A 24,458-nucleotide genomic window follows, 5' to 3' on the forward strand; every position below is an offset into this window, starting at 1 on the left:
GCATCCTAAAAATAATTGATAACTTTAATTAAATTAATTATTTGATTTGATTTTAAACAAAACACTTTTTTCTTTTTTTCAAGTGTAATAGCACCAGGTTTGCACCTATATATTGTATTGTTGGCGTCAAGGTCACTATAAAGATTTTTTAACAAAAAGTCCTGAAGATCCGCATTGTCAGAATCTTTTTCTGGATTTCGAATAACTGTTATTGCAGGTTTAGCATGTATTATGATTCGGGACGATCGTTACACGGCGATTTGTCGAGCACGTTTTGGAAATAAAGTGCGACACGCTACGCGTTAAAAAAGTTGTAATAGAAAAAAAATTCCCAGAAGACATATGTATTCCCAAAACGTACAGAGTACCTGCACTCAGATGCATCTTAATATCGAACATCTATTTATGGTAAATTATTGTCGATTGCTTTTTTCGAAATTGTGCTTCTCCAGTTCTCCTGCTAGGGGCCGCAAGTGTTTCTCGCCGGGTCTAGTGTAACACGCACTTATGCCACCAAAATTTTGGTCGATTTTTTTCTTACCTACTCAAATATTACCTCCTATATACTATCCTACCGGTACTACTCGCCCTCTATGCTCCTACACCATATCATATTATACCTTTTCATATTATATAAGCTAATCTTCAAGTTAAAAAAAATCGCTTCTAGGTCGTTCCAGACGTTTAAACGTCATTGTATCGTAAACACAAACAATTCAAATTATAATATAATAGGATAATTTTGTATTGAATGGACACACTTTATTAGATTCGTTACAAAGTTTTAGATTATGAGACTTTTTACGGGAGTGCTTTAAAATATAAATAGCATATTGTTGTGTCAATGCATTTAAACTCATAACTCACCGTATTATAGAAACTATATTATTATGACGTTGGCATATTATATATGCAACTCGAAGTGTGTGCTTTAGTTCATTCGTTTGGATATTCAACCATTATTCATTTAAGAAAAATCACTTTATTTATATTTACTGATTTGTATCGGAATTAATTCATCATTAAAAATGTTAAAAATAGCATGACTGAATAAATCATAGAACAATTAACTAAACGAACAAAACTTTTTGAAAAATAGTCTTACTGATAACAATAAGAGTGTTGCGCAACTTCGACTGGTAATGCTATTTGAAATTAAAACGAATATTTTACTACCTATTCAAATATTAATAATAATATATTAATACTATAAATTATAATGCACAGTTATTAGAATGTTAGGTAATTTTACAGCCAATACTATATAGATTTTAGATTATTATTTTATTCAATATAAAATCTATTGGGTAAAAGTATATATATAATATTAATTCCGGTTAGTAATTTTGTATGATTTATTTTTTACAAAAACCATTTTCTTATCTGACTGATATATAGTGTTATAATCATAATCGGTGAGTTTTAATTTTGTTTTCGTACACATAATTTGTTTCTGGCATTATACCTAATATAATATTATGTAAATTCAAGTAGAAATTAATGATAAATATATTATTAGTATTATTTATTAGTGTTTCGTAAATTGCAGTATTCCTACCTACGATTGTATGGATAAAAATATGTTTCATCAAAATTCAAAGTACATTGTAACGATCCTGATTAAATGTTATATGAAATTCAATAAACATTGGTTTTCGTTTGGCTTAGAAGCTGAGGACTTGAATAGAAGGAGTAGATTCATATCATTATACTGTTGTATAAAAATCAATCACTATTATAGGTACACCGAACATGTCTTTTTATACATACAATAATATGCACTATTAAAATGTATGACTAATGGTTATTATGGATCATTATGCATGATTATATCATTACCGAATCATAATATTGTCATGAGGCATTCATAAGCCCACACGAGTATAATATTATATTTATTGCGAACCATAAATTATAATATTACTTTAACCTCCAACATTTAAATGTATTATTTATCCATTCAATGTTTGATTCTTGTATTAGCTAACCCATAGAAAGAAAATTATAATGAGTACAGTTTTGGAAATAAAATTAATTTTAAAGTTCCTTTTATACCTAATTTATTCGAACAACAAAAATATGACAGTATAAGGACGTATAATATTATGTTTTCTATCGGGGATCGATCTAAGAATGAAACTTGCGGTGAGCAATATACCCACACAACATCTGGACCTAAATAAGATGAATAGATATAAATTATAAATACAAAAATGGCTTAAAAAATGATAAGACACTAACATTTTGAACGTTATTGGTGCTCATAGATGAGACTGACTATAATACTATTATAGATTACTAACTATTTGAGTAAGTAAGTAAACTTACAATACAATCGATGAAGAATTATTGGATGATAATAATAACATATAATAATAACTTTATACATATAAATTCCAATTTAGATTTTACAGCGACCCTGCGACAGTAAGACAATAGGCAAAATATTATGCAAAGTGAGGATTTTCAGCCCGCACATAGCCAGTTAGTATTTTTTTATCAGCCACTGTTCACAATGAGTTCCGTTATTACTTTTTACTTCAAAAGCGTTTCAAAAACACTATGGTTATATTTAGAACCAGCGCATATCTCGGTTTATGTTGTAGGTAATTAACAAATATATTATTATGTTATTTAACATTTTGCCTATTGAATTACCAGCGTACCAATACGATGTATATATTTTTTTTAAATCTCAAACTTCAAATAGGACAAATAGGTACGTTTTGTAAGTTTATATCAGGTTATTTATGACAAGAAAAATATAGTCCAATATTTGTTGTGTTACATTTATTTAAAAATTGAATGTGTTTATAAATCAGTTGCTTAATTTTCTGAAATTTATCGGCATAGCTTGAAAGATTATATTGTTATCTTCAACTCAGGAGGTTTTTTTTACTGACTTCCATTTTTTGCTGTAAAGTGCTAAGTAGATAATTGTTTTTGAAAATGTTTGTAAGCCAATTCGAAATTCGAATGAGTAGTTTCAAATCACCATAGCTTCCAATTTGGAATATAACGTAGTATCATCTTCGTTCCAATTATTATTTTGATACTTCAACGTTTTCGGAAAAATTATCGACTAAATAATTTACAGTAGAAAGAGAGGTCATTTATTTCGAAAAACAGAAGTTCATCACGTCCTCAAGTAGCAAAAATAATTACAAGAATTTGAAAATATGTTCTTAAAGTATATTTGAAAATTCCAAAAGTTTTTTAATATAACTGCATAGTTGAAGAAAAAATGGGGGTGAGTACGCTTGTTAATCACGTTGTATATCATATATACGCAAATATATAAAAAACATCACTTCTCGCTGTATGTTCAGAATCTATAAGTAACTATCGGTAGTAATTTACAAATTTTATTTGTAGACATTTTGTGTAAAAACAAAGTATAGGGTAGTTTAAACTCAAATTCACTTGGTGGGGGGGGGGGGGGGGTGGCTACAGCCGTACGTGTAAAATGTGCAAGTATAAAATATTTAGGTAGTATTTCCATTTTTCTCGTTGGGTTGGCACTTATGGATTGTATGGAATATAAACGCTACAGTCTTCGGACGACTGTTATAATAATAATATAAATGCTCACTCAAACGGACACTGTCAAATATTTTTCTTCTGCAAAAACTTAATGAACTGTAACGTTAGAATAATGCGGAAAAGGGGATGAAAAGGGTTGTGTCCCTTGTCAACGTTGGGGCGTACCGAAAAACAACAATACAAATGTTTCGCATGTAATAGCTAATAAGTTTTGAAAATTGAGCACCCTTCATGTTTTTAAATGCAATATCCGCCTACAGTTTATTTCAACACCGCCGTGGCCATTACTTCAGCGGCCCCGTGACTTTTGAACTCGCGATTTTATCTAGTACGTTTTACGCCACCACCGATGTGAAGAGTGTATTAATTCTACACCATTAGTTCAATGTTTAATGTAGACAAAACTCTGTTAGGTCACTTTATAAGCACGTAATATATATATAATACAAATATATATAATATTATGCGCGGCGTAAATGCCGCAGTGTTTAATTACGTCGTTGTTTCAACAAAAATAAAATAGTAATAGTAATAAAAAGATAAAGATAAAACATGCGACCGAAGAAATTAATATCATAATATTTTAATTTTAGAAATACTAAATGTCTTGATTATAGCGTCTAAGTAATGTATTTTGACGAGGTGCATTAAAAAAAAAAAAATGTCTTTTTAATTGTATTACATTAAACGTTTTTTACGAGACTATATTATTATTTTTAGTAGTATAATAAAAGAAAAAAAAGTAATTTAAGCCATTATGTAACGGCACTAATCTATTTAAAAATAACACTATACTACCCTAATAGCCTTTGACATTAATTTTATAATTAAATACGGAGTTAGGTATTTATTATTATGATTTTTATTTTTTATTTTTTTACCTTTACACGCATTTATTCGGTGAAAATAGCTTTTCGTAATAATTTGTTTTTCCGAGTAATTTTTTTTTTTACTCAAGTCGTTGATTAAATCATGAAAATTTTGTTCAAAATATCCAACAAATAATATTGTATTTATACACAAGACACAATATTTATCTTGTATACTCGTATGTGCAGTTATTAATATAAGTAGGTACAATTTATTATTTAATATGTAGCAAGTTCCATATAATTCAACCGTAATGTACTATAACAGCAGCTAATGTGAAATGTCACTGTATTCTGTGTGTAAATGTATAATGTGAAATTATCCATTTCTGCAGTGAGTTCTGATATAAATTATTATTGCGAGCAATTTAAGTTAATGTTCTATGTTCAGAGATAAAATTTACGTGGAAGATATTTCGTAATGATTTAGACAATTTTCGCTCATTATAGTTAGTGTAGTTATAGTATAGGTACAGCGCAAAATAAATATAATATATTGTACGTACATAAATAACCCGAATAAAGTTGTTATTGCTATGGTACACTAACTACAATATATTTATTATATTATACATGTGGAGACGTATTTAGTCCTTGGCACAATAATAAACATTAAAAATTGTTAATGTCGTTAAACTGTAAAAGTATACAATGTTATTAAGCATTGAGATAAAATCGATTTTTATTTGATTTTACCATACATTAAAATTAGCATTTTCTATATATGATAATATTTTCAAAATATTATGAATGTATTTGAGCTATCTGTGACTTCTATTGAAATTGTATACTTTTTAGTCTTTTTCTCATAAAATATCGATAAAAATTTAACGCTGGTTGAAAAACTCGGAAATTTAATACTAGGATTCTTACAAGTTGTCATAATATCCATCTAAAACATTGCAGATGTGTATGCACAACTTTTTTTTTTAAGCATTTGAAGTTCAAATTTATTTTGACAAAATTAGTCAGGTATTGCCTCAAAAGTGTACAACAAATATTAACAATAATACAATAATATGATAGAAATATAGGTACACTATTATAATAATTAAATATTAATGTAATAAATGTACTATTTTCGATTAACATTAAATCAACCTACCGTAATACGAATAGTAAGACACGTTACTTAAATATACCAATATCAAAAAACACATCATGAAATTAATCTTAGCGATTGAAAAATGTGATACAAATTGAAAACACTTCTCGAATTCATAATAATACGTGTGATAAAGAATGGAAATTAATCTTAAATAGATGGTGACTGTCTATAATTGTTATTTGTTGAGCTATATTAGATAATACTTAAAGCTAAAAAAAAAATAGATGTGACACAACATTTGTAGTTTCCGTCCTCCGTCCATAAGCGCAATGACTATCGTTGAATTAAAGTTGTACACATCTATTACTGTAAAAATTAGATCGTCTCCACTCAGGATCACTCTTATCTTTGTTTTTGTTTGTCCCCATAGTTTGTAGGTAGTAGGCACCAAAGCCATAATACCTCATAATCTTTGAATAAGTTTTGAATTTCATATTGACTCATTTTGTCCATTTTAAAGATATTTTAATAAAGTTTAGTGGAACCACAGGCCCTTCAAACTTAATACTCTTTAACTTGTGCAAATATATTAATGATTACAAATTAAATGTTAGATATTTCGAAAATAGATGAAGTAATGGAAATTATTTTTAAAATTTAGTGGAATTTCGAAAGATGTATTATTTACACACGCTATGTCATACATTTTTTTCCCTAAATAATATAATTATTACTTCCTCAAGATATTTCGCACGCGATTATAATATATTTTTTCCCAATACCAGTTTCAATGTGCAACGGTATGCGGTTACTGATTAGAAAGAACAACTTGCAATTTATCAATATATCAATCAAACAAATTATAATTTATTAATTTCATATGAATGTTAAAAAATGGCCGATTAGTACCAAGACTAAACTCTACAGTCCTCTAATGTTTTTTATTTTATTAAACAAGTATTATATACTATTTAAAAAATGTAAAACAGTTGTATTGATCCATGAGTTAAAATAATTTATAAATAGGTAAAATTTGTAATAATTGATAATTGAGATTATTCGACGCTTCAACCATCGTAATTGATAACATTTTTATTTAATCTCACCAAATATATTTAAACGCGCAATAAATTATTAATACAATTTAAACAACTGTTGATTCGATATTGATAAGAAACATGTTTTCAATGAATTTAGTGCGTACACAAATGCCTTTCCTTTCTATGCGACTTGTATTTCCTTGGGAAATAGGAAGGCTTAGTCTAATATAGTAATTTGAAAGTATAGGTACTCATTTTTTATTTATTTTCAATATGTATAGTGATTGTTGGAAATTAAAATATATTTCATTCGCCTTTTAGTTTTTATAAACAATTTCAAACTCGATTTTATCCATCGATAGTCCATATTTTAAAATCTTACTGCTATAATATAACTTGTCGAGTACTGTCTGTCAATAATGTATGCAACGAATATTTGCACTTTTTAAAACAAATTACAAATTAAACAGTTAAAAAAAGTGACCGAAAACAGTCCATATAAAAATGTTATATTTTTTGGAGCCGATTCTAAGTGATCGCGAAGATCTACATCACCCGCGTCTATTCTGAACATCAATAATTCTTTAAATATTCCAATATTAAAATTATTCTTTGCTTGGTCATTTAATTCATTTTCAAACAACTCGTTATATGAAATCAGATTTGATAAATTAACATCGTCTCTATGCCCCCTTAAAGATATATTATGACGACCACAGAAAATAATTGTTTTAGTTATAGGAATTATCTTCTTTTTATTTTCTTTGACAGTTTCATTTAGTTGGTCATCTAGTTGAATTTATATTGTTTTTTGTTTTCCTTCAAAATATTTTATAAATTCTAAAGACCACACAATTGCTGTTTTATGATATTCTCTTTCCATATGTATCTTAAAATCTTGTAAAGCATCTTTGTATTTTATCATAGGCATTTCTTTTAAAAAGTCTTTGTCCTCCAACCCCACCAAACTTGGGTCCAAAAAGTGCACATACTTTACAAAATACTCCTTCTCTATTACGACTATAAGCTAACGTTGTGCTTATTTAGCCATTCAATTTGAAAGCTTCTTTTATGACCTTATTTATTCATACTTACAGGGAAAATATAATTTTGTCTTGGTGACCACGTTTCTTTTAAATATTTGTAAATCATATGTGGTTCGTTTCGAATTTTTAGATTTGAATTTTCTTCAATAGCAAATGCAATATCATATTGACTGTTAAAATCGACTACATACGAATCAGAAAATGCCGCTGGCTCTGACTCTGGTGGTAACACGGTTACATTTTCTATGCCTTCACTAAGAGATGGACTATTTTCAACACGAAGCTACAAACGAAAACTAAGGACAACAGTATGAATTACAATGACGACCGTTGTTATGGGTTAAATCTATATTATAATCGGGTGACAAAAAAATTAAGATAAGATAGCGATGGCTAGTGGTAAAGTTACACGGCAGAAATAGGCGATCTGCGTTTAAGGCGAATTGTCTTTATACCCGCATAATAAAAGTAATGTGTTTGGGAGAATTTCTTACACAATGTGTTTGAACGAAACAATATAAATGATAAAATTGTAAAAATTAAAATAAACACCATTGAATTAATAAAATTTAACTTATGCCAATGGGGAGAGGGGCGAGGCCCCTCGGTCCCCCCCTTAAATCCACCACTGCAATCTACTATGGTTTGTTGGAAAAAAGGAAATCGTGATGACCGCCAGAGTGAATACAAAAAACTTGCAACGAATATAAATCTATCCCGGAATATTTTATAAATCATGTAATAACTAGAGCTCGAAAGTTTTTGCATTTGCATGTTTTTTTGGGATGTTAGTTTTTTATTATGCTGAGTGAGGTTGAAATTAATTACGAAAAAAATTTAATATAAGCTTATAGTGCATTTTTTTTGCATAATTATTAGTGATTATAGATTATATTTCTCAATTATATCATTTTTAAGAGAATTTTTGATATGTTTATAATATAGTTTGAAAATTTGACAACAAAAAATACTTTATACGTAATGTTTATTTATGTTTATTTTTTTTAAGAGTTTTCATTATAAAGATATTATATAATACTGATCGCGTTTTTCAAATCCTTAGTTGCAGTACAATTTCCCATCTTTATTAATAAATATTTAGTGCAAATTATAAAATATAAAAATATTTGCAGTGAAAGTTACAAGTGAAGGAAGTGCGTATGTGTTTCGTACTATTTAAAGTGCATTAAGTCCCGAGTACTAGTAAGAATAACATTGCATGTACCCCGCGGATTTAGAAACGGGGGAGCCGAGTGAGGCTCAAACCGAGGGATTTCTCAAATTTAAAGCCCTTCGATTTTCGTAATCATCCATATATATTTGCAGTAAATACTAAATATACAACAAGACATTATATAATCGTCATATTTTGTTAATTGTCAATGCATTCGAGTCATTTGACTGTAGGCAGATAGTTAAAGCATAAGGACAACGCGATATTAATATTATCTTATTTTATAGTGCTGGATTGCTGATGCAGCTCTTATAGTGCCGCCGTGAACCGAAGCGCCTGCAAGCTGCAGGAGGTCGCGCACTCCGAGAAGTGTATTATTCAGGTATGGTATAATACTATATAATAATATATAAACTGCACCGGGTTCGCGATGTATACGCAAAGGAACGACGACACAAAAAACACGCGTTGGAATCTCGAGTTTATTTAGTCGAATAATATACAAGGAGTGGATTTATCGGCAGTTCATTTATATGTATTATTGTAATGCGGCGTATAATAGCATATATATATATATATATATATATATATATATGTACGCGCAGTGCATAATACACATTATAATATTCGGGAGAGAGACTCTATATAATATAATATCTTATGTGTACATACAGTGCGCCGTAGCGCGTCGACAAAGGGGCGTTTTGTGAACCTCAACGGGATCCTCAAAATCAATATTCGCACAATGCGCGGCGATCGACCTCGCGCGTGTATGTATGTATAAAAGAAAAAAAAATGATAATAATAATTCCGGTGACTTGTGCCCCGCATTATAGGTATTATACACACACACTCACTTGGTTATAATGCACTTCAGGTGTGTGTGTGTGTGTGTGTGTGTGTGTGTGTGTGCATATATATATATAATATATATATAGGTCGACTTGTATGCAGTATATATGTATAGGTACCCACCGCCTCCGTCCCCAGCCAATTATACGCTCATTATTCGATCGGCGAACCCCTCGGGCCGAGGAGATTGACGCCGCCGCAGCGGCTTTACAATAAAATAAATGTATAATAAAATATAAAAATATATAATATCGCACATGTGGAGCGCCTCCGCGGTTGGACGTCCCGCGTTCGCGCCCCGGCAGGTGCATCGTCCGTCCGTCCGTGTCAGTCTGTCACAGTCACACCCGCCGCGAGACGACTCCGAGTCCGCAGCAATATAATATATACTTTCGTCGTCCGTTGTTGTATTACCGCGTAAGCGTTATTGTATACACACATTGTGTGTACCGGGGGAGGTTTTTTTTTCCCGAAATCAAACAAAACGCTCTGCTGCGTCGTCGGGTATGAGAGAGAGAGAGAGAGAGGAGCCGCGCGAGTCTCTCGAAAAGTCATTTGTAACAAATTTCCAACGAGATCAGCTGCCCGCCTTATGTACACAATAATATGGAAATTTCATTGACCTAACTCGCGCGCGAGTGTCGAGCACAATGAAAAGGAAAAATAATAATAATAATAATAATAATAATAATCTTCGGCGAGTCGAGGACAACAATTACGCCGATTTAAGGCATGCTATATATATGTAGGTACCCGGAATAGTGGCGCGCGTGCTGCGTTCGTATACATTATTATTATTATTATTATATTATATTATGCATTGTTCGCCGAAAATAAATCTTGAAAGTATATTATATTATATTGGACGAGCATATTATTCGTGTACATAATATATACCATTTAATTCGGAGGCGCTTTGCCCGGTGCGAGTAATAAAAACTATATCGCCCTGCACCAGTTGCAGCAGGACTCTCGGCGACACCACGGGCTGCCGATCTCGTGAATTATGCGGTTTTCCGCCGGCCACTCGAAGCATTATTAGCATTATATAAACGCATATAATACGCCTCGCACAGCGGTATGAGGTAATAATAAAATAATAAAATATTATATGTATTATAAGATGAACCAGCGGCACCGGCCGTCGCGGCCCTCTACGAATTTCGTTATAACAAATCGTTCCGAAATCATCTGCTCCTCGTCTTAAGCATTTTTTTTATACATGGCAGCCTATGTTTATAGGTAGGTGTACGCGCCTAAACGTCTTATATCGTGGTTTAGGTGTGGTTTGGGGTTTTCTGCAACGATGTGTAACGTGTTATAATATAATATGTATTATTCAAGTACCGCATCTACTTACATACTGCCATAAAACGTCCCTCTGCAAACCTCTGAACAGAGCGTTATTTTTTTCAAACAAATTTGACGGCCTGCACTGTTTCAAAAATACAGAAAGAACAAACGTTTTTTTTTTGGTTACCTATTTATTTTATTAATGTGGGTAGTATCTATTGTTGTTGGACATTTTTGGTATAAGGTCCGTATCATTTGTCGAAACTTGAATGATTTTTTTTCGTACGAAGTTTGCACCAACAGTCAGCTTTCCTAAAACTTTAAAAAGTAGAAACAATGTACATAATATTTAGATATATTTCTGACATTGTTGGGTTAGTTTTTCGCGTAATTTGTTGGAAATTCGTTTTCTATATAATATGAGTTTTCGAATTTTACCAACCAACGAACTTTCGATATCAACAAATTACCTATACATAAAACTTACTAGGTATTTGGGTAAAACCAAACAAATATAGTGTATGGAAATGGATATTATATTTTTGGAATTCAAGTCCTAAACGTTTCGACGCATGCAATTTTTAAATATTAATAAAAGATAAGTAAAAAAAAATTGAGAAATCCACTTAATTTTTCGAAATAATTAAGCTTTATTTTATGTGTAGTCAGTCGTGCCAAGCAACGCTTTTTGAAGATATAATCGTACTTTTATATTCTCATATACCTCGATCCTTTGTCATTTTCAACACTCTTGTAATGGTCTTTTTTTTTTTTTTTTTGAAATATCGTTAAGTTATTTATATACGATTTTTATTTACAATTGATTATCTCGTTTAAGCATTTTATTTTACAAAATATAATCGTGTCATCGGTATCATTATTGTAGAGAATTAATGGATCTTTTTTATGATATTACATGGATTTAATAGTGTATATTTCACACGGTTTTTACATTCGAATATTATTACGACCCATAAATTGGCCAGCTGACTATATATAAAACCCACACCCACGCGGTACGGAAATCGTGATGTGATGTTATTCATGTCTTAGGCTATCGACCGACTTTTTGGAGGTGGTATATTTGTGGAGGCTTTTGAGTCATTTGGAGGTGCGAAATGGCGACGGTTGTGGTTGGTGGAAAACGATGAATGATGATAATATGGTACTATGGGGCATCGCCGATTTGCGCCAAATTTACCTACGTAAACATTTTAAATTAACGACTTGGTTAATTCTTATATTTTAAAGACGTCATGTATGTAACTTGTAGTAAAAAATATGTAAGTTCTATTAACTATTATTACTTATTTGCTATAAATTATAATAGTTCGTAATAATTTATTACCTATAGTTTTTAAAAACAATTTGTATTTATTCTGATTTTTTTAGCTATTATTGATTATTATTTTAAAAACATTCGTATAATTAATTATGATATTATATGGTATTAGGTATGTGGTTTGTAGTTTATTCCATCACAGGCCGGATTCGCTGTTACTTCATGTGTCGTGGCATGCAAAGGCGTATTAACTATATGGTTATAAGTTACAACTGGTTACAATATTGGTTTGAAAGTTGAGCTGCAGTCAATTCTTAGTGTATTCGATTGCGACTTGGTTATTACACGATACCAAAAAAGTAACGTCTAATCACAGTGGGGTTTGATCGACACGACATGACACACGATATAGTTGTGAACGCACCTTTATATTATATTCTTTAACGAAATTGCATTATTGATACTTAACGCAGTTTCAAGGAGGATGTAAGAATATTGCAAATTATGTAGTACTTATATTATGTCAGTATAGATTTGTATAAAATTAACGTGGCAAACTAAGCTACTGGATAACAATTTAAAACTCTGAAAATGTTTACACAACGTTCACTGTTGGCGTTACGTCCTCGTAAACGCTTCGAGACTTCGAGTAATAGGGGTAGAAGATACTATCTTCAAGATAGGCCAGGTACCTGTTTAATAATATAATATGACGCGTACTGTAATATCTTACCCATCGCTCGATAATCATCGTTATTATTTATTATATTTTATACAAAATAATATATAGTAAAATCTTTCGCGCCGTGGCGACGATACTTGCCGACCGTGAAAAATCGTTATTTGTGTCTCTCTTATATACAAACACAACATAATAATATATTATATAGGTACACACGCCACATTAAATATTATACTTATAAATTGGTATCGTATGCGACGAGACTTGTATAATATTATTATAATAGTATATATTGTGCGCACGCACTACGATATTATAAGTGTCCGTGCGATTGCCGGGAAAATAATAATAATAACAATAATAATAAAAAGGTATATAATATAATATATAAATCGATTGTTGGGTATACGAGCGCAATTACAAAATATAATTGCCGCATTGTCCGGCGGTCGGATTTCCAGGGCACGGTGAATGGGTTCCTAATTGTTTCTGAAATGAGTCTGACGTACCGTGAAATAGGGTGAATATAATATTCGCCCGACACCGGAGAAACTGTCCATTGTGGCGGCAGCAGCGGGACGCGTTCAATAGGACTCTGATTAACCGGTCGCGTGAGCGCTCTCCGCGTCGCTCCGTCTCTGTAAAAAACGTAAAAGTATATTATATTTATATGTGTGTGTGTGTGTGTGTGTATAGCTATGCCAATTACCATAATTTGGTTTACCGATATATCAAAGCGGTTTGAAAATTGAAAAAACAACATTCGGTCGCTTTACAGGTACCTATTATTATTATTACTATTATTATTATAGTCGTCGCCGTCGTCGTCGTAGTCGTTATAGATTATTATGATTATTACCATTATATTGACGGATGTAATTGAAAGGATATAATATCCTGCTATAAATCCATATACAACATATATTATTATTATTATTATGATACGCGTATTAACGGCGTCCTGCAGCATGCAGTTTATATAGGTACGTAACAATAATAATACGTATACCGATATACGTAATAATAATATGCTCGAGTGTTATAATGATCTAGCGGCGGCGGTGATTTATTTCACGCTCTTTATTATAATATACATTACATTATGGGGATGGCGGTGGCGGGCGGCGGCTGCCCTGCACACCTGCCGGACAATCGCGTCAGAATTAACCGAACGCCAAGAGGTTGTCGGCGCGCGTGCGCGCACGGGCTCGTGTACAAAAATAATATATTATATAATATCATAGTAGGTACCTACCTATGACTGATAGGTCTCTTCACGCGCACACCACGACTGCCGAGCCTCTTTGATGTGTGTGCCGTCGTCTGTCGTGACTAAACGATTATTTGTACAGCGCGCGTTATAATATTATGCGCATAGGTTGGTAGGCACTCGTCAAGATGAAATATTACGTATCTATACCTAATGTTAGGTAGGTATACTTTATGTGGTAATCCGTATGAGGGGAATATTGTGTTGCTTACAGCTTACACCACTCTGTACGACGTAGAATACACGGGGGTTGCGTGTGTAATAAACCGAACTGCTTGCCGCAGCAACAAGATAAGTCCGCGTCTTGAAATTGTTCAGGGCGACCGTTTCGCAATTCCCTAACCCTTTTAACACACGGAAAATTATAATTCACGAAATGTATGATGACTCGGAAGAAAATAATGTGATTTGTATGGTTGTTACTTGTTGTACTACACTACTACCAATATATTATAAAGGTATTTCTTCCATGAAAACGATTTCGTGGAAAAGTCGATTTCTCTAATATAGCGATTTAATGTCTTGTTCTTAGAAGCACTGTTATATACTGCATAATAATATGCGTAAGTATTATACTGTTGTTGCAGTTGTGGGCTAGGTGCATATTAATCAAGCGACTTAACATCGTGTGACGTGTACTGCGAGAGCGTGGTAACTATGGTTACAACTGGTAACCATACTGGCATAGAAGTTAAGCGGTAGTCAGTCCTTGGTATAGTGGGTTGCAACTTGGTCATTACATGATACCAAAAAAGTAGTGTCCAATCACAATACGATTTGACCGACACCGCACAACACACACGACGCGTAGTTGTACTTGATAAACAACTCATATACCAGTTACCGCGTCGGAGGCAAGTATATACCCCTATAAGATAAATGTACATCACTATGCCATAATAATATTGTGTAGGTATTGTGTAGAAATTGTCGACATTTTGTTATAAACCAAATATGAGATGGATTATCTGCAGTGATCTTGGAGTAGGTACGTTGAATAACTTGAAGTGCCGACATGTTTTGCAGCTCTATCACTCTGAAAGAAAATGTATGCACAGCTCAAAAAACGAAAACGTAAGCAATTGTTTAAAGCGTATCGAAACATTCGATACACATATACTGCGGTAAATATATATTATACAGTGTTTGAAATGTCAATCTAAAAATTTATTATAATTTTTATATTGTATCATGATTTTTTTTTAAATCTTTGACAACTGTAGTACCTATATGGTTCTCCGCCCCGCTGGACTCGGAAGTACATTTTGTGGCATGTTTTTTATGTAATGATTAACCATACATTTGCTAACCATATATGTATACAATGATTTAAACGTTCATAGAAAATATAGATTTTTCATTTAGAAAAACCATCGATTTTCTGTTTCCTTCGTTAAAAAATTCCTTCTGCAGGTTGTTCGGTATGGCAGGCCTCGATCATATGGTCTCGTTCTCATTAATCACAGCTTACATAGTTACATGATGTTATAAGGTATGAGAGAGATTCTGACGACACTAATATCAGATAGATTTATGGGGTAATTTCTGAAACAAAAAGGAACTGATGTTTAGGGGGGAGGGGTAGATTTTAAATTTTGAATTTAAAAAATTATTTGTTGATAAAACATATGAACCCTTAAACCCTTGTCATTGCTCGTATCATATCACTATATATATTCTCAGCTGTGCCATGCGAATGTGTGTTAGGTATATATATATATATATATATAATATATGTTTAAACGTCGTGAATTACTTTTATTACCATCCCATTAAAGAAAGACAAAATTTTGTCAACGTACGTACAGAATGAAAATAGGGGAAATTATGTTTTGCTATAATATATTATAGTGTACCGGGTACCTCCGTTCGTGGGCGATACCCGTTTGCGTACATTTAACCTTTTTTGCGACTCGTTTGCGTACAAATGTACAACTCGATTGCGCACACGAATTTTTAATACCTGTGATAAATGACCCAAAACGTAGGACTCGTTTGCGTACATAAACTATAGCAAAACAGGCGTGATTAAAAATGTTTTATTTTTTTTATTCAATTTAATTTAAATTAAATTTGTCATTTTTATTTGTTGTATTTGTATTTTATTAATCTTAATGTAATTGCATGCTATAATATTTGGAACCGACTTGTTTTAAATATTCCAATCGATTTATGGATTTGTTACATAATTGTCTAAAACATTTATCTAAACAATTTATTTTTTCTATGGTGTCTTTTCGTTGAACATTAATAATGTTTTTCTTTATTGAATTTAATTTTAATTCTGATTCTGTTTGAATTTGTAATATTGCGTCGATAACTAGGTACATGTTTGGATGTGGCGAGTAAAATTGGCTATTGTAATGACGATGAAAACTTTCTACACCGTTTGTTGTCTTTGGATTATTACTTGGTGCACTTGCCCACATAACTGGAGGAAAATCAGAGTCAGGCAAAATATAATTTTCCAGAATATAATCTGTGAACTCGGTAAACATATTCGTAGGTGCAATTGATAGTAAATCGGTAAAGCCGTCAGAGATTTCATTAGGTGGTAAATAACTTAAACCGAAAAAACATTTTAACCATGTGCCAATTTCTGATGATTTGTTTAAATATTCTTTTAAAAGTAGTTTATTTTGTTGTATACGTCGATACCAACTTTGACCAAGATGGAAATTACAACAAACTATTACACAATTCGGAAACTTTTCTAATACAGCATTATGAGCGGCTTTTTCAAAATCAACATGAAAAACATTTATTTGAAGTGGTTTGTTGGTCAGTTGTATACACAATTTTTCTAACATATCCCATAACATCAAATAACTTGAAGTTTGTTTGTTACGTAAAAAACAATACACAAGAGGAATATAAAAGTTATTTTTGTAAATATGTAACGTATATAATTGCATAAAAAATTTTGGAGCATAAGTAAATGTCCCATCTCCAAAAACATGTTCCGCGTTTGAAATTGCCTCTAAATTTATTTTACATGTAAATACAATTATATTTTTATCATCACTCATAAAACAAAATTGTTCACCCTTGTATTGAATTTTATTTTGCATTTCATTTAACTGTTCAATAGCAATTTCGATCGATGTCGGTAAATTCGGAAAATGCTTTCTTCTTATATCATATATAGAACGCCTAAATAATTTCATATCTGTATGAGATAAATTTATCGAAATATCTTCCATACTTTGTAAATTGCGACGTATTAATTTACTTGGAAGTATATGTAAGTCATCGTTTGCTTTTCGTTTTAAAGAACTTCTAATAATTTCTCTAGAAATTACCTGGTCAGTGTGTGCCTCGTGGTTGTGCGTGTTTGATGTATTCATTACCTTGTATTCTTTATTCACTGTAATTCTTGATGCACATTTTTTATTGGTACATCTAAACAATAGATCACCTGATTTTAAAACACGAAACTCACTAAACTTGTAATTTTCTACATTAAAACAACGTTTTACGCAGCGCGTTTCAAAAATATTTGATATTTGGATATCCATGATGCTACGTTAAATGAAATGACTAAAGGACTGACAACTCGTTAACAATACACGTTCAACTAATATACTAATACTATAGTAATAGGAATAATGGTATAAAATAACTCAAAAAGTCAAAACGTAGCCGAATTATCACGGGCTAAAATTATAACTTATACTCAATTCAATTATTAGTACGTGTATCTTATCGATAGGTTATCGATAATTGATAAATGGTATCTATATTAAATTGCATTAAGTACCATGGCTAAGTTACAATATAAGTCTAAATTGAGTACGCAAACGAGTCGTCATTTTACAGGTCGAAATGTGTATTAGTGGGTTTTCACATTTTTCGTTGTACGCAAACGAGTTGTCGGTTTACAGGTAAAAAATTGTGTACTGTGCGCAAACGAGTATCATCGCCGTTCGTGATATATATTGTTTCTCGAGACGCGAGCAGTTTAATGGATTTCTTTTCGTGGCGGTCCAATATAGTATATTAACCACGACAGGTATTATAGTGTTATAAACAGGTATATAGGCGTAATACTTCTTCCTACTTACTTATATCGTTGTATTGTAGGTAGCACAATGAGGTGGTAATTGACGGCGACTTATAAGTCGTAATAATACAATGTAAGTAAGAGGAATGTCGACGACGACTGAGGTATAATTGCCGCGAGCCGGTGAACTTGTTGAGGTCAATTATTATTGTGGGGTAGGTATACCTATATAATATTACAACTATATGAGTATACTGTAGTAAATTAATAATATGAAATATTATAATTTTTCGACATTCTGCCGCTGTATAAAACGTCATGCATACATGGTTATCCAAATTTTGTGATTCAAAATGTAATCCTTCTTAAGCCGATATTTTGTGTCCTCAAATTTTGAGCTGCCCTGTTTAAACCATTGAATGTATCGACAGAAAGGTTTCGTTTCATTAAATTATGTATTATCAACTGTTATTCACCCTGGACGTAAATCGCGGACGAAAAGCGTAAAATATAATATTATATTCATTGACGCAAGGCGTAACCTATATTTCGATTTTTACGAAACGTTTTCGACGTACAATAAGCTTGCTTGAAACACTGTTTCATCAAACACCTAATCACTAGCCGAATTTACTATTTTTATGCACCTCCGTCAAACACTCGTACACAATATAATACACGTAGTCACACTTGAAATGCAATAACCTACCATATTATATTCATATCTATACACGCACATGTATATAGTTATTTATATAATATTTTATACATATCGCATGATAACATAATTGTTATAAATATATGTTTCTGAAGCAGTGAACTTTGCATGGCTAATAAAGTAATATACGTCTATATTTAATAAATTAAATCAACTGTAAATTAGAGTTTATAGTCCACATGATACAGGCATATCTTTTATAAATTATAATGTACTGTTAAAATAAGTACATATTAAATAAAAAACAGTCAATCGTTCAATATGTAGGTACGGATTGAATAGAAATTTTTCATGCATATTGCAATACATGTAATTAAAATAACAATATTAGACATTAAATAAAAAACAGTCAAAATAAATAAACGAGTTCTAAATTGAGCATAATTTTATTTAAGGGTACCAGATAATTTTGATTAAAGACCATATATTTAGAATTTTTATAGGTCGTCAAATCAAATCATTATTCATGCTATTTTACAACAATATTTAATACCTAATTGATAAATATATATTAATAATAATATTGTAAGTATATAAAAGATTTTGTTAGGCAATTTTTAATATAATATCAAATATTTTATATGTGCTTTGAAAACGAATTATTTTAAACAAAAAATATTTAAATAATAAAAATGTATAAGTAACAGTGAGATAATGATAAAAAAAATTAATTTAACAGTTGAATTTCAAAAACTATGTATTAAATATCTCTGGTACATATACAGAGTGGGTCAGAGCGTTTTCCCTGTATGTTATTCTAGTAGAATGAAAAGACAAAATTACGTGCTCATACTGTATGCTGGATTTCTCTTTTTCTATCCGCTATGATATGACTGTTGTACAGGTTTGAAGTCTTGTAGATTTATATGTTTGGATTTGCAGTATAATAGTACCTACATAGCTAACAAGTAACAAGAAAACAAAATAATAATAATAATAATAATATGTATTATTCTCTAATTATGTGCGTGTGTGTGCATTCGTGTATAATGTATAAGTGTAATGTTATTGCACGTGGCCGAAGAGTGATAATTTTTTTAAAAAAAATAACTAATCCATTTATTGAATAGGTAGGTACTCGTAAAATATCATCATTATATTCTACCTACGTATTTAGTCGTGTCTGCTCAGCTTCCGTAGAAAACACGATAAGGACGCCCCGCGAAGTTCTGAAGGAGCAATCCTCTCGGCCACAACAAACAACACGTCAGTTCATATTATATATATATGTATATATATATATCAATATGTGCGCGTTATATAGATTTACGGTGTATATATCTAATACTAGTCCGATACCAATTTTATAATTCATTAAGTGTAATAATTAATAAAACAGAACCAACTGTAAACAGGTCATTAATAAGAAAAAATTTTTTTAAAAATGTATATATATAAATGTATGTATATAATCGTTCCCCTGACCTACGAACCTTACATCCGTTAAACTTTGATTTGGACCAATTATCAACACTTAAATGATAAGACTCGCGCTCACACACGCGCTCCCAGACACACGTTGCACATAATATATTGTAACAATTTATTATAAAATTATACCCACACGTACGCAGACACACACACACACACACACATATATATTTTTTATTTTTTATACCTATATGATATTACCGAACTCTCGTGATAAGGATTCAAACTAATTATGGATTTATATAGAGTTATTGCTTTGGTCGTTAATTTCGCCAGCCGATAATAATATAACATTATACGTTCAGGCTCGGAGAGAGAGAGCTGCTCGTACAGTCCATCCCAATTCCCAAGCAGCTGTATACAATATCATAATGTAATAATAATAATAATAATAATATAGATAATTAATATTCTATAATAAGGTATTAAATATCCAAACGAAAAACAACACGTTATTAGTTTCGTTATAATTTATTATCACAGTATAATTATCACGTATATAAATATATATACCTACTTTATATACATAATAATATTATAAACGGTGTGTACGCCAAATATGATATTATTATGTTTTTATCATCGAACCTTTATATATAGTGATTCTATTACGACGTATATTTATTTTAATTACTCTAACTACACAGTGGCCTATATTATAAAAACCTGTAGATTGGTATGCGTTCAAAATAATGTAATATACCACTGATTCTGCTGCTACTACTAATGCTGCTGCTGTTATTACAGTTATTATCAAATAAAATTATTTATAAAATATCAGATGTTTTCCTTTTTATTAGATTTTTTTTATTGAATTAATAAAATATCATGTAACCCATAATATATAATTAATAAGAAAGCGTCAAATACGAAGCAAAACATGAATTTAAATAATAATTAGGCATACCCATAATATGTTTGTATTATAAATAACTATAGAAAAAATAAGTAAATACACGCATGAAAAAAATTAAGTTAATTACGTTGAGTCAATATAGTTAACAATTATTAAGTTTATATTAATTTTAAGATTAAAAAAGCTTAAGTTTTATCATGGTATAAAATTAAACCAGCTAATTTATTAGGTTAATAACTAACCAAGATATTTTATCATGGAAAACTAAGTAGCCAATCAGCAAAATATTTAATGCTCTGTTCACGTTAGTTATAATTAGATTTTGTATTGTATTATACTAATTTATTAAACTGTTTCATTGCAAATCGCTCGATATACTAATAATCGATGAATAATCAGAGGATACACTCATGCACTGGTGTCTGGTATTATTATACTAATACAATATTGTATTCATCAAGAAATATTATAACACATGTTTTCAGTTTTGTACAATATGATTGATTTCACCTAAATGTTTGGGCGTCGTCTCACACAGAATATTTTCCTTGGTGATATACGGGATGGTCATACTGAATAAAAATAATAATAATATTAATAGTATATTGTTATTTATTCGAAATTCGTTGTCAAAGAGACGACACGATGTTGAGGGCTCACGCGTTATACAATCAGAAGAAAAAAAATGTGTTAAGATCGAAGATCGAACCCGTACTCAGTGGCCGGGATAAACTATAGAGACTGTTTATTTTATAGTGCAGTAACGCTAGTCGCTACACATAGCTACGTCTTCCTAAAAAAAATAGTTCACCAGCTATACTGCTAATTTTTTTTTAATGTAGCGCACTTCCTCTAACGCTACATTAAAAAAAAATATATTTCCTTTAATCCACTTATTTATTTGTTATTTATTTATACTCGTCACGATTTTCAGACTGCAGGCTTGTTCCATGTATCACATAAAATATATTATGTCATGTATTTTTCGTAAAAATGTGTGACGTATCTGAAAATCGCGCGATATGTCACAAATGTCTTATTGGAAAATTTGAATAGTTTTAGTAGGTACACTGACATCTGGTCATTGGACGAGATGGGACTATAGATAGTGTGAATTTTTTTTTAATAAAGTTGTTGACTGTAGTATGACCATAATAAAATAATATATCTTTTAATATTATACAATTTTTTGCTTGTCTTTGGCCACATTATTAGCTCAATTATCTATATAAATTATATTTTATTAGTTTGTGCACATTCTATTTGTCATATTTCGTGATAAGACATAATATGAGTTGTAAGAACTAAGAAGAGACTGAAACATTTCAGCGTCCTAAAGTATTTCGGCACGTTGTATGTACCCACTAGTTACCCATATACTGATTACTGATCGACGCTACAACTATATAGCGACCACTAGCTGCCCTTACCAGAAGATATTGTAGTATATAGCAAGTTGAATTAGCGTTTATCGACAATAAATAATATCGTAATAAATTCACTAGAATATTAAGTCTTTCGTAGTTGCCCGCGATTACGTGTAATGCGTTTGCAATGGGATCGAGGCGTAAAAAATAAAACGTATAAACGACGGAGATTGGAGTCGACATCATTAGTCACACCGGAAACTTGGACCGTAAAAACCGTAGTTAAATTTCGGTCAACATCGCCGTCGTAGGATACCATGTTAATAATACAATTTAATAGGTAGGTGTATCGACGATACGATCGAAACTACTGAGCGTATTTAATATTATATTGTGTATTGATTATTTTAGTGTTTTCGGAAGCTCGTAATTTTCGCAATAAAAACCTTGCGGGTCGCACCACTCTGCCGCGCGGGATACACCGCAGCAGCAGGACAAGCGTATATATTTTTCATTCATTTAATGTACAATATTATAATATAATGTTACATTGCAGACGTTACGCGTCTGAGTAATAATAAAATGATATTGAGTTGACGAATTTTTTTTATGGATCAATATACGCAGGTATACCTTATAATATTTTAATAGTGATTGTGGCCGTAAAAATCGAGAAAACCGCGATTACACAATATTCTATTATAAAATGCGCATGTATATGAATAAGCGCGGCGCGGGCGGTTACTTTATTTTTTTTTATATATTTTATTAAACACGGTTTATATACATGTATGTGTGCTACGGCCGTAAAAACGTAGGTATTGGGTACCCATGTCATGTTATAACGCTGTTTCCCCACATACAACAAGTTGAAGGATAAACGGTCTGCGGTCTTAAATGCCTACACACACACACACACACACACACACACACACACACACACACACACACACACACACACACACACACACACACACACACACTACAATTCGGTGACTCGCTGTCTGGCTGCGAGTCAATACTACCACGTCCGGACGAAGAAGCGCGGGGTCAGGTTTTTATTTTTATTAATTTAACGACCGTCGTTTTAAATTTATTCGAAACGCTACTATAGCACACAGCGGACGGTCACGTAGTAATAATAATAATATTACACAGGTATAGAGGTACCTAAATATAACGACAGACAACCGCGACTGCTGATTAAGAATTGTTTCTCGTTTCCTTATATATATCAAATAATAATTATTGTTTTATTATATTTTTTTTTCATCTCCCGTAAGGTATAATACGGGTACGGGACCGCATCCGAAACGTGATGTCTAACCTATTTGATATTATACAATATAATAATATACGAGTCGAGATCGTAAACGTATGCGTATAATAATTTCCGGCCGCAATCGAAATTTTTATGACAAATCGTAAATTCACACCTATCAATATACATATATACTTATTATACAAACAGGATAAAAAAAATCCTCGAAACAAACACCTTTATATGTGTACATAATATTATAACCTACGTATGCGGTATTATATTATACATATATTACATTATACGACCGTATCAGCATCAGTAGTGGCTGCAGCCTAATTGGCGACGGAAACCGAGAAATCGATATTAAAAATATAATAATATAATGTACGTTATAATATGGTTACGATACATATTATATATATCGATGGCATCGCATGGATTTCATTAATGAACGTCATAAAAGTAAGAATGCAGTCCTCGTATAGTATTATATAGTTATGTGTAGTATAATAATGCGACGCATACACTGCACCGCGATCGAGTGGGTTTGATTAGGATCCGATATCGATGTTTTCACATGTTCTTTTATAAGTTTATTTTTTTTCGTACCTATATTTTCTTTTTCCCATAAAACTGTACACTGCGTGGTCGCCCCGAAACACGTATATACCGACGATGAATGATCGATCCCATCCCCATGGAATGAATTTACTCAGGCAC

The 24,458-nt window shown here is 31.5% G+C and overlaps 2 long non-coding RNA genes across 2 annotated transcripts in view; one reads left to right on the forward strand and one right to left on the reverse strand.

Annotated features, from left to right (window-relative positions):
• The window catches only part of LOC111037821, an 18,846-nt gene extending 3,360 nt beyond the window's left edge, over window positions 1-15,486 (forward strand). The window contains exons 2-3 of the long non-coding RNA XR_002604913.1: window positions 9,008-9,102; window positions 14,687-15,486. This is a non-coding gene — a long non-coding RNA (uncharacterized LOC111037821). The remainder of the gene's footprint in view (window positions 1-9,007; window positions 9,103-14,686) is intronic.
• On the reverse strand, window positions 13,191-14,663 carry LOC111037823. The gene is made up of 2 exons (XR_002604915.1): window positions 14,085-14,663; window positions 13,191-13,467 (listed from the first exon to the last, which is right to left on the reverse strand). It is a non-coding gene; the product is annotated as an uncharacterized LOC111037823 (long non-coding RNA).
• Window positions 15,487-24,458: the final 8,972 nt, after the last annotated feature.

Source organism: Myzus persicae, unplaced genomic scaffold (genome assembly GCF_001856785.1).
Source record: "Myzus persicae strain clone G006 unplaced genomic scaffold, MPER_G0061.0, whole genome shotgun sequence".
NCBI classification, from domain to species: domain Eukaryota; kingdom Metazoa; phylum Arthropoda; class Insecta; order Hemiptera; family Aphididae; genus Myzus; species Myzus persicae.